We start from the raw sequence: 11823 nt of genomic DNA on the forward strand, positions 1-11823 counted from the left end.
CGGCGGCGGCGCCGCGGGGCCGGGACCGAGGCCGGCACGGGCTCTCGTCCGAGCGCGGAGGCAGGAGGCGCTCGGCAGCGTGGGGGCGCGGGAGGGCTGCTCGCTGTTTCCCCGCCAGTGGGTGGTCCTGCATCTCCCCCCGGCTCCCCGCGCCGCTGTGCTTGTGCGATCAATAAATAAGGAGAAAATAAGCGCGCGCACGCCCCGCCGCGCAGGTTAGGATAGGCGTCCCCTGCCTTCCCCTAGGCTTGACCTTTCTGCGCCCCCGCCCCCTCGGGCTCCTCTCGCTCCACCCCAGCCACCCACCAGCCCCGGCGCAAAATGTCACCGAGGGAGAGCATCCAGGTGGATCTGCCAGGGAAGGAGAGCGAGCTTCCGACGAACAAAGGGAAGCTTCACGCGCTCGGCTGCCGGCTGCGGTGGTTTGGTGGAGGAGAGGAGGAAGGGGACCGGTGCCTCTCTTCTCCCTCCCGAGTCCCGGTTCCAGGCGAGCGTGGGAAAAGGGGGTGGGGGGGAAGAGCTAGAGAAGCTGGGAAGGAGGGTGAGTGGAGCGGAACGCGCAGGAATTGGTTGTCTTCTAGGGGCGACTGGGTGGCAAGACCTGCAAAGCCTCAGGCAAAAATGTTGTGTCCCTCTTTCTTTTTTCTATTTTTTTCAAACCAGATGTTAACGTTGCAGGGGTTAACATGGCTTCTCTCCAACTCGCCAGAAAGTCAGGCAGTCCCCTCGGTCTAGGTCTTGCAACAACTCCTTTTCTCGTCCTTTGCGAATGACAGGAGGATGTACAACCTTTTTCTTCATGTCAGCGTCAAGGAGCGTGCGTCTCTAAGTGTGCGTCCCCTTCATCCTCTCTGCGCATCGCTGTGCATGTCTAAAATGGGTAAAGTAGTTAAAGGTGTCTGTGTGAGCGGTAAGTGAGGTGGAGAGAGTCAAGAAAATTGTCGCGGCTAACCGTTTTGTTTTTCGTGTCCCCCCGCCCCCCAGTCATTAGGAATCTTCCTTAAAACCAAACACCTAACATTTCTAACCACTAGATGGCGAGAATGGAGAGAAGTTCAACTTGCACCTAAGGTTTGGATGCTTTAGGAAGGTGAAGGATCAAAATTAACTGATCCAGCAGAAAATCTGATCATATAAACTTCCTCAAATCCCCCGCTGCCACCCACCTTTTTAGTGTTTATGTGAGATATACTACTCAGGCTTGAGTCTGCATTTTATTAATAGGGGATGAGATGTGAAGAGTTTCCTGTTGAAATGCCTTTGAAAATTAAATCCAGATTATTGAATCATAATCATTATCATAATAATAGTAATTAAGAACTTTGGAAATAGTGAGACTTCATCTATTTTGATTAAGAAGAGAAGACTAATTTCTACCTGAAAATTACTTTTCAAGGCTTGGTTTGACTACCTTGGTTTGAAAAGTAAGTGGACTGTGATGTACTGTTCCTAAAATTGACTTTCAATCCCTAGAGATTATAAGCATGATGTGTCAACCTTAAACATCTGAAATGAGATACCTTAAAGAAAATATATGAACTAAAATGGAGTGTAACAAATCACTAGAGACTGGAAACAAAATCTTATAATCTACAGGGTTTTCTGTAGAAATGGAAGGTATTTTTGTTTATTTGTTTACAGATGTAGTGTTTAGGGAATACTGTGTTAGTAATTATTGAAGTCGGAGCTAATGCACCATGTAAGTTTGAACACACGGAACGTAAGACACCTGCTGTTTATCTATTCGTATTAGTTGAAGTGAAAGATGCTTGTTAACGAATCCATAGAGCCTGCATACCTGAAAACAAACACACAAACATCGTGTTAACTGGTAGATAGGAAGGAGGGGATAACCTACCAGTTAACATAAGAAAATTAACTCCATCCTAATCCAGAGAATAATGCAGCCCCATGACAGATGCTGGGCATGGCATCCAGAGAATGGAGAGCCATGAATATTCAGTTACTGCCAGTATTGTCATGCCATCCTGTAAAGATGGGGCAGGCAACCTAAATAGAGCCTTTAAAACTTCCCCCTAGGAATCTGAACATTTACAAATATAAAAGTAGGAGTTTAACTCCACAAAAAGCCTCAAACAATTAAGAATACAGTATTTACAATTTTTAAGAAGGTATTATGATCTGCCCTCCCCCACTCTCAACAAGCATTTTGATATAGTGGAAAGAATGTGGGCTTAAAACTTAAACACATCTGTATTCAAATTCTAGCCCAAGAAATATTTATTGGCTTTGTTTCATTTGGCAAATTACTTTACTTCCAGGATTAGAAGTTGTATATAATAAAACAACTTTTTAGGCCTGTTGTGAGGATTAAACAGGATGATACTTCTGAATAGTGATGTAGTACTTAGCACCAGGAGGGTACTCAATATTAGTTCCTTTTTACTTAAATGCAAAATGCTAATGCAATTCATTTTAACCAGACTTTACTTGGAATTCCCACACACGTTTTTTGTATTCTTGCCTCTGAATTCAAAAATTCTTTGTCCTGATAGGCATGTGACTCTGACATTTTAATATTTATTTATGCATTGAAATGCTACATGAAGAGTGGTATAAAAAATCCAGCAGAGCACTGTATACATCTCCCTTTCCCAGGAATTACTGTTCTTTCCTTTTGTCTTCTCGTTATAGCCTCTGCTTGCTGACTACATGGAAAACAAACTCAGCAAGATCAAAATTGAATTCATCACCCCTCTTCTTTGATTATCTACTTCTCTTTTCTCTCCTGGACAATGAAGTTCTACAAAGAAACCTGGTGGTCATCTTGTTCTTCACTGCTTTTCCCCAGCAAAGACACACACTCATCCAATGACCCAGTAACTGTTATATTATATATTGCACTTTCATTACCAGTCTACCCTTACACTGTGCCTAGAGTGATTTTTTAAAATTATTTTGAGATAATTACAGATTGATCACAGATGTAAAAATAATAGAGATTCCTTATACCTAGCACCTAATGTAACATCTTGCACATTATCATATATAATCACAATCAGGAAATTGACATTGATATTCTCAGTCCATTCAAAGTGCTATAACAAAATGCCATACACTGAGTGGCTTATAAACAACAGAAATTTATTTCTTACAGTTCTTGAAGCTGGAATATCCTAGATGAAGGAGGCAGCAGATTTGGTGTTTGGTGAGGGCCTGCTTTCTGGTTCCTGGATGGTGCTTTCTAGTTGTCTTTTCCACATGGTGGAAAGAGAAGGCAGATCTCTGGGGACTCCTTTATTAGGGCATTAATCCCAATTATGAGGACTCTGATGTTATCATTACCCTCATGACCTAATCACCTCCCAAAGGCCCCACCTCCTAATACCATTACATTCGTGATTAGGAGTCAACATATGAATTTTGGGGGAACACAAACATTCAGACTATAGCAGATACACCAGCCTTATTCAGATTTCACCATTTTACAAACACCAACTTTTGTGTTTATATTTAGTTATATCCAGTTTTATCTCACATGTACATTTGTGTGACCACCATCACAATAAACATATAGAACATTACCATCAGAAAGGTCCCCTTTTATAGTCACAACCTCCCTCCCTCACACTTTCTTTACTCCTGTCAACCACTAATTTGTTCTTCTCTGTAATGTATCAATTCAAGAATCTTATCTAAGAGGAATGATACAGTATATAACCTTTTAAGGTTACATACTTGCCTCAGAAAAGTTAAGTCTGCCAAAAGAATTTATGCTTGTTCTGGCCAACACCTGAACACAGGCCTCCTGTCCCCTAGTCTCTGTTAGAGAATAGGAGCTTAACTTGGGTAAGCACCAGTAACAAACCCAGATGGATTTCATATGGCCTATCTCCCTATTTGATTTTTGTAATTTTTCTCTTTTCTGACTCTACTGAGTCACCCCCCTCACTCAGCCCATCCATATTCCCTTATTCTCCTTTTGAAAAGCCCAGTTACCTCTGTACAAACTGAACAGTTTGGTTCATGCTGGACTCTTTTCCCTATTGCAACAGTATGTTACTGATTAAAATCTGACCTTACCACTTCAGTGTTCCTCAGCTTTGTTTATCTTTGACAGTAGTGATGTCTCATTGTAGTTTTAATTTGCATTTCTCTAATTGCTAATTTTGTTGAACATATTTTTATGTGCATATTTGCCATCTGTATATACTCTTCAGTTAAATGTGTGTTCCTTGTCTTTTGCCCATTTTTTAATTGGAATGTTTGTTTTTTTACTGTTGACTTTTGAGAGTTCTTTGTATATTCCAAATAATTGTTCTGTTTCAGATATTTGTCTGCAAATGTTTTCTCCTAGTCTGTAGATTGTTCTTTCATCCTTCTCACAGGGTCAAAACAAAAGTTTTTAATTCTATGAGGTCCAATTTATCAATATTTTTTTCTTTTATGGATCATGCTTTTGGCATCAAGTCTAAGAACTCTTCCTAGCCCTTTGTCCGAAAGATTTTCTTTATTTTTTCTAAATGTTTTATAGTTTCATATTTTAACATTAAGTCCATAATCTATTTTGAGTTAATTTTTGTGTAAGGTATGAGGTTTTGATCAAGGTTCATTTTTTTTTTCTTTTTTTGCCTATGGATATCCAGTTACTTTAGCACCATTTATTGAAAAGGTTATGCTTCCTATATTAAGTTATTTTTGTGCCTTTGTCAAAAATCAGTTGGACATATTTGTGTACATCCATTTCTAAGTTTTCCATCCTGTTCCACTGATCAAATTGTTTACACCCCCATTAACACCACCCTTTCTTGATTACAAGAGTTGTATAGTCAGCACCAAGTAAAGTGATTCCTTCAGCTTTATAATTTTTTTTTCAAAATTGTTTTAGCTACTGTAGATCCTTAACTTTTCATATAAAATTTAGAATAAGCTTGTCTATATCTGTAAAAAACACTGAAATTAAAACAGGCATTATAAATACACCTATAAATCAATTTGGGGAGAATTGACATGTTCACTATGTTGGGTCTTACAACCCATTAGTATGGTATGTTTTGACAATTAATTAGGACTTTTTTGTTTATTAGCATTTTGTAATTTTCAGGATACAGATATTGTACATGTTTTATTAGAATTATGCCTATTTTATTACCATTAGAGCAATTCTAAATAGTATTGTGGTTTTCTAAATTTCAATTTCTTTATGTTCATTGTTAGTATAGAGTAATGCAACTGGTTTGTGTGTATTGATCTTGTATTTTGCAATTTTCTTGAACTTCCTTAGTTCATGGGTTTTCTATGTGTACAATCATGTCACCTGTAAATAGGGCCAGTTTTCTTTCTTTCTTTTTTCTTTGTAATCTGTATGCCTTTTGGAGTGTTTTTTTTTTTTTTTTTTTTTTTTTTTTTTTTTAACTGACCGGAAACGGGATCGCAACCCTTGGTGTCGTGCCCACCCCCAGGGACCGGCAACGGGATCGTAACCCTCGGTGCTGCGCCCGCACCACGCTCAGCCAGTGAGCGGGAACCGGTCTCCACATGGGATCCGAACCCTCGGCGGGAGCGCCGCCGTACTCCCAAGTGGCGCACTCTCCAGTGCGCCACCGGGCCGGCCCTGGAGTGTTGTTTTTTAATGAATTTGTAACCATGTCACAACCCCTTTCTACAGTCTTCTGTTTTTTCAGAAATAAGTCCTTAGATGAGAATATTGAACTGTTCAGGATCTCAACTTACTCTACACTGTAAACCTCATCTCGTGCTATCTTAACATTAACTGACTCCAGAGTCTTGCTCAGATGTTTTTAGTTTTCAGAATTTAGTGTGTTTTACCTTGATGCATTTCTTTTCTGCAGTTATCAACTGGTCAGCTCAAGAGTCATATCCCCCAGGAACCATTGCCTAACCTCTTCAAAATGATATCTAACTCATGTGCTCCTTCAGAGAGTGTAACAGCTTACATGACACTAGTGTGTATCCCATTTCTTATTCGCTACACTATAACTTCTATGAGGAAAGGCACTGGTCCTTTATCTCAGTATCTCTTACTGTACTTGGCACACAGTAGAAATACTGTGAATGTTTGTTGAATGAGTAGATGAATCTTTTAATTAAATAGTTAACACACCTTTTTTTATTATAGATTATTATCGTAACTCTCCAAATGGATCGTAGAGAATTAAGCTGACTTGCTACCAAAATGTACAACAGGGAAAAAAAAAAATATCTTAACAATGAAACAAATGATCCATATTTGTATTATTCTGTGAAAAGTGCTTTCTCAATGCATTTACTACAGTTGATTTTCAAAAAGGCCTTGTGAGGTGTGCATTATTCTTATGTTTATTTTACCCAAAAGGAAACAAAGCTCAAGGAGGTTAAGTGATTTTCCAGGATTATATTGTACATCTAAGTGGCAGAAAAGGACTCATTCCTAGGCCTTATGACTTCAAATCATATATTCTTGCAGCTCTGTAAACACACCAATATCTGCAATAGGAAAGTCTTTTTGCCAGTGTGTTGTTATTGTTTTCAGTACTGGTGAAAATTTGCAGACAGGTGCATACTGTCTTACATGACCCCCATGTCACATTTCTGTAAGGTCTCTAGCCAGGGTAGGAAGTTAGTTTGTGGTCATGGAGAAGGGGAACACTGCATCTGTTCACCCCATATTTTAACCTGTTATGCTAACTGCCCAGACTGATAAGTTTAAATATTTAAATGATGTATTCAAATAAGATAAATTTAGTATATCTGACTACAATCTTAGAACGGCCTTCCAGACAACTCTTTGTAAAAGTCTGTATTAGATTACTTTGATATAGTATTATCTTTATTTTTAAAAAGATCAGTCCTGAATTAAGAAAGAAATTCAATTAATATGTAAAATAAGCAAAACTTTATCGAGTAATTGAAATTATGTACCTTAAATATTGATTGAATCTAGTAGCATCAAATTTTTATATATCAACATTTTTCTTAAAACACCACATTTGTTTATACTGCTAAATATCAAGAAAAAAAGCAACATATTACCCTAAAATACTTGATCACAAATTGTAAACATTTCACAAAAACTATGATTCTATAGAAAAAAATATATAGTTTATTTTTGTTCATTTTCTGGGTTCCATATTATTTTGAGTTTGGCAGAGGTGCTTTATCCAAAGTTAATTTTGGTTTGGTGCTTTTATTCACTAGAAGATGCACATAAGCTGTCTTTTTTTTTTTTTCCTTTTTGGCCTTTGTTCCCCAGGGAGATAAAATCTGACATGCTAGTAAGATAAGGGGGACATGCGAAAGTCACAGCATAGCTAAGGCTAGTTAAATGCTTAAAATACATTTGGTATTTCAAAAACCTCACAGTATCCCTAGAATATGGTCATCAGGGAAAGAGCAATGACCCTTCCTTTCTTTGGACCACTATTAAAAAGATAAGTTGGCAACCTGAGCTCAACTTCTTTTTGCCCTTTATTAATACTGTCAAAGTCCTTTTCAAAGTCCTCTTCAAAAGATCTTTCCCTTTCCAGGTCTTAGACCTTGAACAGTTCCTATTAAAAATAACCCATTTTTAGGGACTTTATTCCTCGTATACAGAAAATCATAAATACGTTTTATGTAATTGAATGGATTCAACTTTCAAAGTTCTTTCAGTGCTATTCTGACAGTCTGTCACATTCTATGTGATTGGAACTCTGCAAGGCACACAAATTTTGTGATGTACACAATCTAATCATGTTACAGACTTAATTCTACCTCATGGGATGACTGTTACTATGAAGGAATTCAGTAGTTATTTTCACATAAAGAATACTTTTGTGGAAAAGGTAGATTTCGTGTTGTATTCTTAACACACACACATGCACGAAAAGGGACACAGAAACTTTGGGAGGTGTTGGTTACATCTATTACTTTGTTTGTGGCATTGGTTTCACGGGTGTTTGGTTATGTCCAAATTCATCAAATTGAACATATTATGTATGTGCCATTCTTTTTATATCAATTATACCTCTACCTCAATAAGGCTGTTAAGAAATGAATGTTTTTGTTATTAAAATATACTTAGTCTCATAAATGGTGATGCACTTGTTTCTATGACCTAGAAAGGCAGCGGCAAATTAGAAGGGAAAAATTAATTTTTAACGTATTGTTATTACTGATCACTCACAATGTGCAAGGTACCAAGCTGGACATTATGATGACCCAAGTTATTCAAGATAAACCTGCCCTGAAAGAGCTTGCCATCTGGGATTAAAAAAAAAGGGGGAGAGAGAGAGCATGGAAATCTCTCTTAATCTAAAAGTAACCTTGCTTATGAGTTTCATTTCAGAATCTTTTTTTTATGTGTTTCATTCTCTGAGAAACAGCTTATTTGTTAGAGATGGGAAAAGGGGAAGATAAGAAAGAACATATAAATTTGCTTCTTGGACTCATTATCATATTTATAACTTTGGGATTAATTGCTATGGAATAATCCCAGTGCCATAAACTGAGAACTGTGACTACAAATGAGAAAGAAGCAGCAAGAGTTCTGAAGAAACAAAAGTCTTATTTTTCTAAAACTGGAGAAGAGCAAATTCTTGCATATGGTGCTAACAATGGCAAAGAAAATAAATTATTCCAAACAGTTTATGGCCATAGAAAACCTTGAAGAAGTTTTACAAGGTTTTCATCATTTAAGAAGCCACATTCTGTGAGACAATTGGCCATTAATTTGCTTGTTTACTTTCATTAGAACTACTTGATATGCTCCAGCAAGCCACTTTATATACAAATTATGTTTACTTCATTATTTTTGTATACAATTATGTGGTTGGCTTCAATAAATCACTCAAAATAGTAGAGGTTAAAGAACAACAGAACAAAAAATTTATAACTATTTGGTCAATGGAAGATCCTTATAGTACCCCTCTTTTACAAAATGATGCTATGTAAATCTTGTTTGTTTACTACTTAGCCTGCATTGGGTTTTAATTTAAATAATGGATTTATTTAATAGAAAGGTTATTAAACAGGTTTTTAAATTGTAGCTGTTCCAATCCCTCAGGTAAATACTCAATAAGAAAGCTTATTAAAATTTGTTCTACTTATTGACGTTTAAATTCTTATTATTTTCCCCCCGTGTGAAACCTTTGTGGGGGCAGAACTCTCACTGACTTTATTCTGTACATAAAGTTTAGGGAGGGGGGCAACAAACTTGGAATTCATATTAAATAATTGCCTTTGATGTTCTTGGTCTATAGGTGTCTAATTTGTAATATCATTTTTTTAAAATATGAATTGTATTCTGAGTAAAGAAATTTCGAAAAGGTAACTTTTCTATCATAGCAAAGGATTGCATAGTAAAAAGGGGGCAAAATAATAATGTAAATATTTTAAACATACTTAAAACATATCTTACAATATACATATTCAAAACACTTAAAACATGAAAAGTTTGGACAATGCATGCATGATGTGAGGTAGAGATGCTGTAGGGGAAGCAGGTATTAAGTGCACAGAGAAAGAAAGTGCTAAGTTAGAGGAGAAATAGGTTAGAAAAGAGATTCCAACACTGATCCTACTCCTTGTTTGTGTTTATTTCTATGAATGATTTAAAGAGAAAGTAACAAATATCCTTCATTTTATTACAGCCATGTGCAGGAGAAATCTAGACCAGAAGAGACTGGCAGAAAAAAAAAGACACTAAAAATGAAGGGTGCAATAAAAAAGTAAATGAAGGATGGGCATAAGATAAATTGTTAGAAAAAAATTAGTGTAGTGGATTGAATTATGAAGCTTGAATTGTGTCCCCCAAGTTTTATGTATTAGAAACTTGGCCCCCACTGTGACTGTTAAGAGGGTAGGAAATCCTATTATGGTAATTGAAAGGTGGAGCTTGGAAGAAGTGATTGGATTGTAGGACCATGCAGCAGTGAATGGATTAAAAATGGTGGTCAGGGGCGTGGTTCTGAGGGCTTTGAAAGGAGAGTGAATGAGGAGGTTAGCCTCTGCTCTGTCTGCTCCACCATCTCTCTATGTGATATCCTGCCATCACTGTCGCCACAACCAAGACCCTCACCAGATGTGTTCCCTGCACTGTGAACTTCCCAGCCTCCAAAACTGTGAGTAAATTTCATTTTCTTTATAAACCACCAGTTTTGTGTATTTCATTACAAGCAACAGAAATGGACTAATACACTTAGTATGCATGATTTTCTGAATGTTAGACATGGAAGAAAAAGGTAGGTGACAGATTTTGATTCCAGTGGCTGGGAGAATAATTATAAGAAAAAGGAAAGTAGAAAGAACACTTATCTAAAGAAAGAAGATGCCACCTTCCATACTGGTATGTTAAGATAGAGGTTATGGTAGGCTTTAAATGCAGCAGATACTGTAGTTTAATGGAAGATTTGAGCATATATGTATATATATTTTAATTAAACCTTTGGAAATTATTATCCTGTTCTGGATTCTCAGTTTCACTTCCAGTTCTCTTAGATGCGGTGAATTTATCTTGAAATGGGGGGAACCTGTAAGAACATATTAGAGATCAAGAGCAATAATATATTTTACTGGCTCTCATGTTCCATTTGCTTAATAAGTTCTCTCTCCTTGTATTAGTCCATGTTTGTGTTGCTTTAACAGAATACCTGAAACTGAGTAATTTATAAAGAAAAGATGTTTATTTGGCTCGTGGTTGTGGGACAGCTATATCTGGTGTGGGCCTCAGGCTGCTTCTACTCATGGTGGAAAGCGGCAGGCAGAGGCAGAGGCAGGTACAAGCAGATCACGTGGTGAGAGGAAGCCAGAGAGAGAGAAAGGGAGAGGAGGTGCAGGGTCCTTTTAAACAACTTTCGGGAATTAATAGATGGAGAAATCACTCATTACCCCCCCCCCCATGGAGGGAATTAATCTATTCACTAGGGATCCACTCCTATGACCCAAACAGCTCTCAGCACGACCACATTGGGGATCAGTTTTTGACATGAGCTTTGGGAAGACAAACATATCCAAACTCTATCACTCCCTAACAGAGAAATATATTCTCATCAAACAAACTGGTGGAATATTTGGTTAAAGAATACAAAAATATTTAAAATTATCTTGTACTCACATATTAGGGCCACAGGGACAGATACAAATACATAGCCTTTTAAATTATAAATATATAATTTAAATATATGCATGCTAAATATATCTATGCATCCATATTTATCTATATAAAATTTTTTAACTTACAGAAAATTTACAAAAATACCAGCCTTCTCAGGGGGCAGAATTAAACAAAATTTAAATTAGTATCTATAAATTCACACCTGTATCTCTCTCTCTCTTCATCCTGAAAACTCTTAAATTTGCCCTGATATTCCCAGTCCAACATTCTTGTTTACTTCCTTCCATAACTGGAGTGCCCTTCTCTAGCAATGAGTCTTATATTTCATTATCCTAATTATGTTTACTTGATGTATCTTTCTTTATGCAACCAATAACCCATCACTGCCACTCTTCCCCATACTTAGCCTCCAGTACTCTCTGCTGGCCACTGCTCCCACTGTCCCACCCCTGTGTAGAAACCCTCCACTCCCTGCCCCAAGATCCAAAACCCTGCCTTGGGCCTCCCTCTGCTTGGCTGCCCTCCCCAGCCTGCTAGACTCTGACACAACGTGCTGGGTTGCCTCCCAGTAGGGAAGCCTTCCTCATTGTACTTAGGCTCCAACGCCTTGCGCTGGTCTGCCCCTAGCCAGTGGAATTATTCCTAACCCTGCTCAGCTCTAGCACCCTGCTTTGAACCAGCTCAGGTCAACCTATTTCCTCTCCACCTCACATGTTGACACATACTTGCATTATGGTTCTAACAATGGCAAAGGAGATAAATTACTTACT

At 37.7% G+C, this 11823-nt stretch overlaps 1 long non-coding RNA gene across 1 annotated transcript in view; it reads left to right on the forward strand.

Annotated features, from left to right (window-relative positions):
* Positions 1-3366, forward strand: part of LOC103598799 — a 3734-nt gene extending 368 nt beyond the window's left edge. The window contains exons 2-3 of the long non-coding RNA XR_551230.1: positions 664-831; positions 2656-3366. This is a non-coding gene — a long non-coding RNA (uncharacterized LOC103598799). The remainder of the gene's footprint in view (positions 1-663; positions 832-2655) is intronic.
* The last annotated feature ends 8457 nt before the right edge of the window (positions 3367-11823 follow it).

This window comes from Galeopterus variegatus, unplaced genomic scaffold (genome assembly GCF_000696425.1).
Source record: "Galeopterus variegatus unplaced genomic scaffold, G_variegatus-3.0.2 Scaffold2742, whole genome shotgun sequence".
In the NCBI taxonomy this organism is placed as follows: domain Eukaryota; kingdom Metazoa; phylum Chordata; class Mammalia; order Dermoptera; family Cynocephalidae; genus Galeopterus; species Galeopterus variegatus.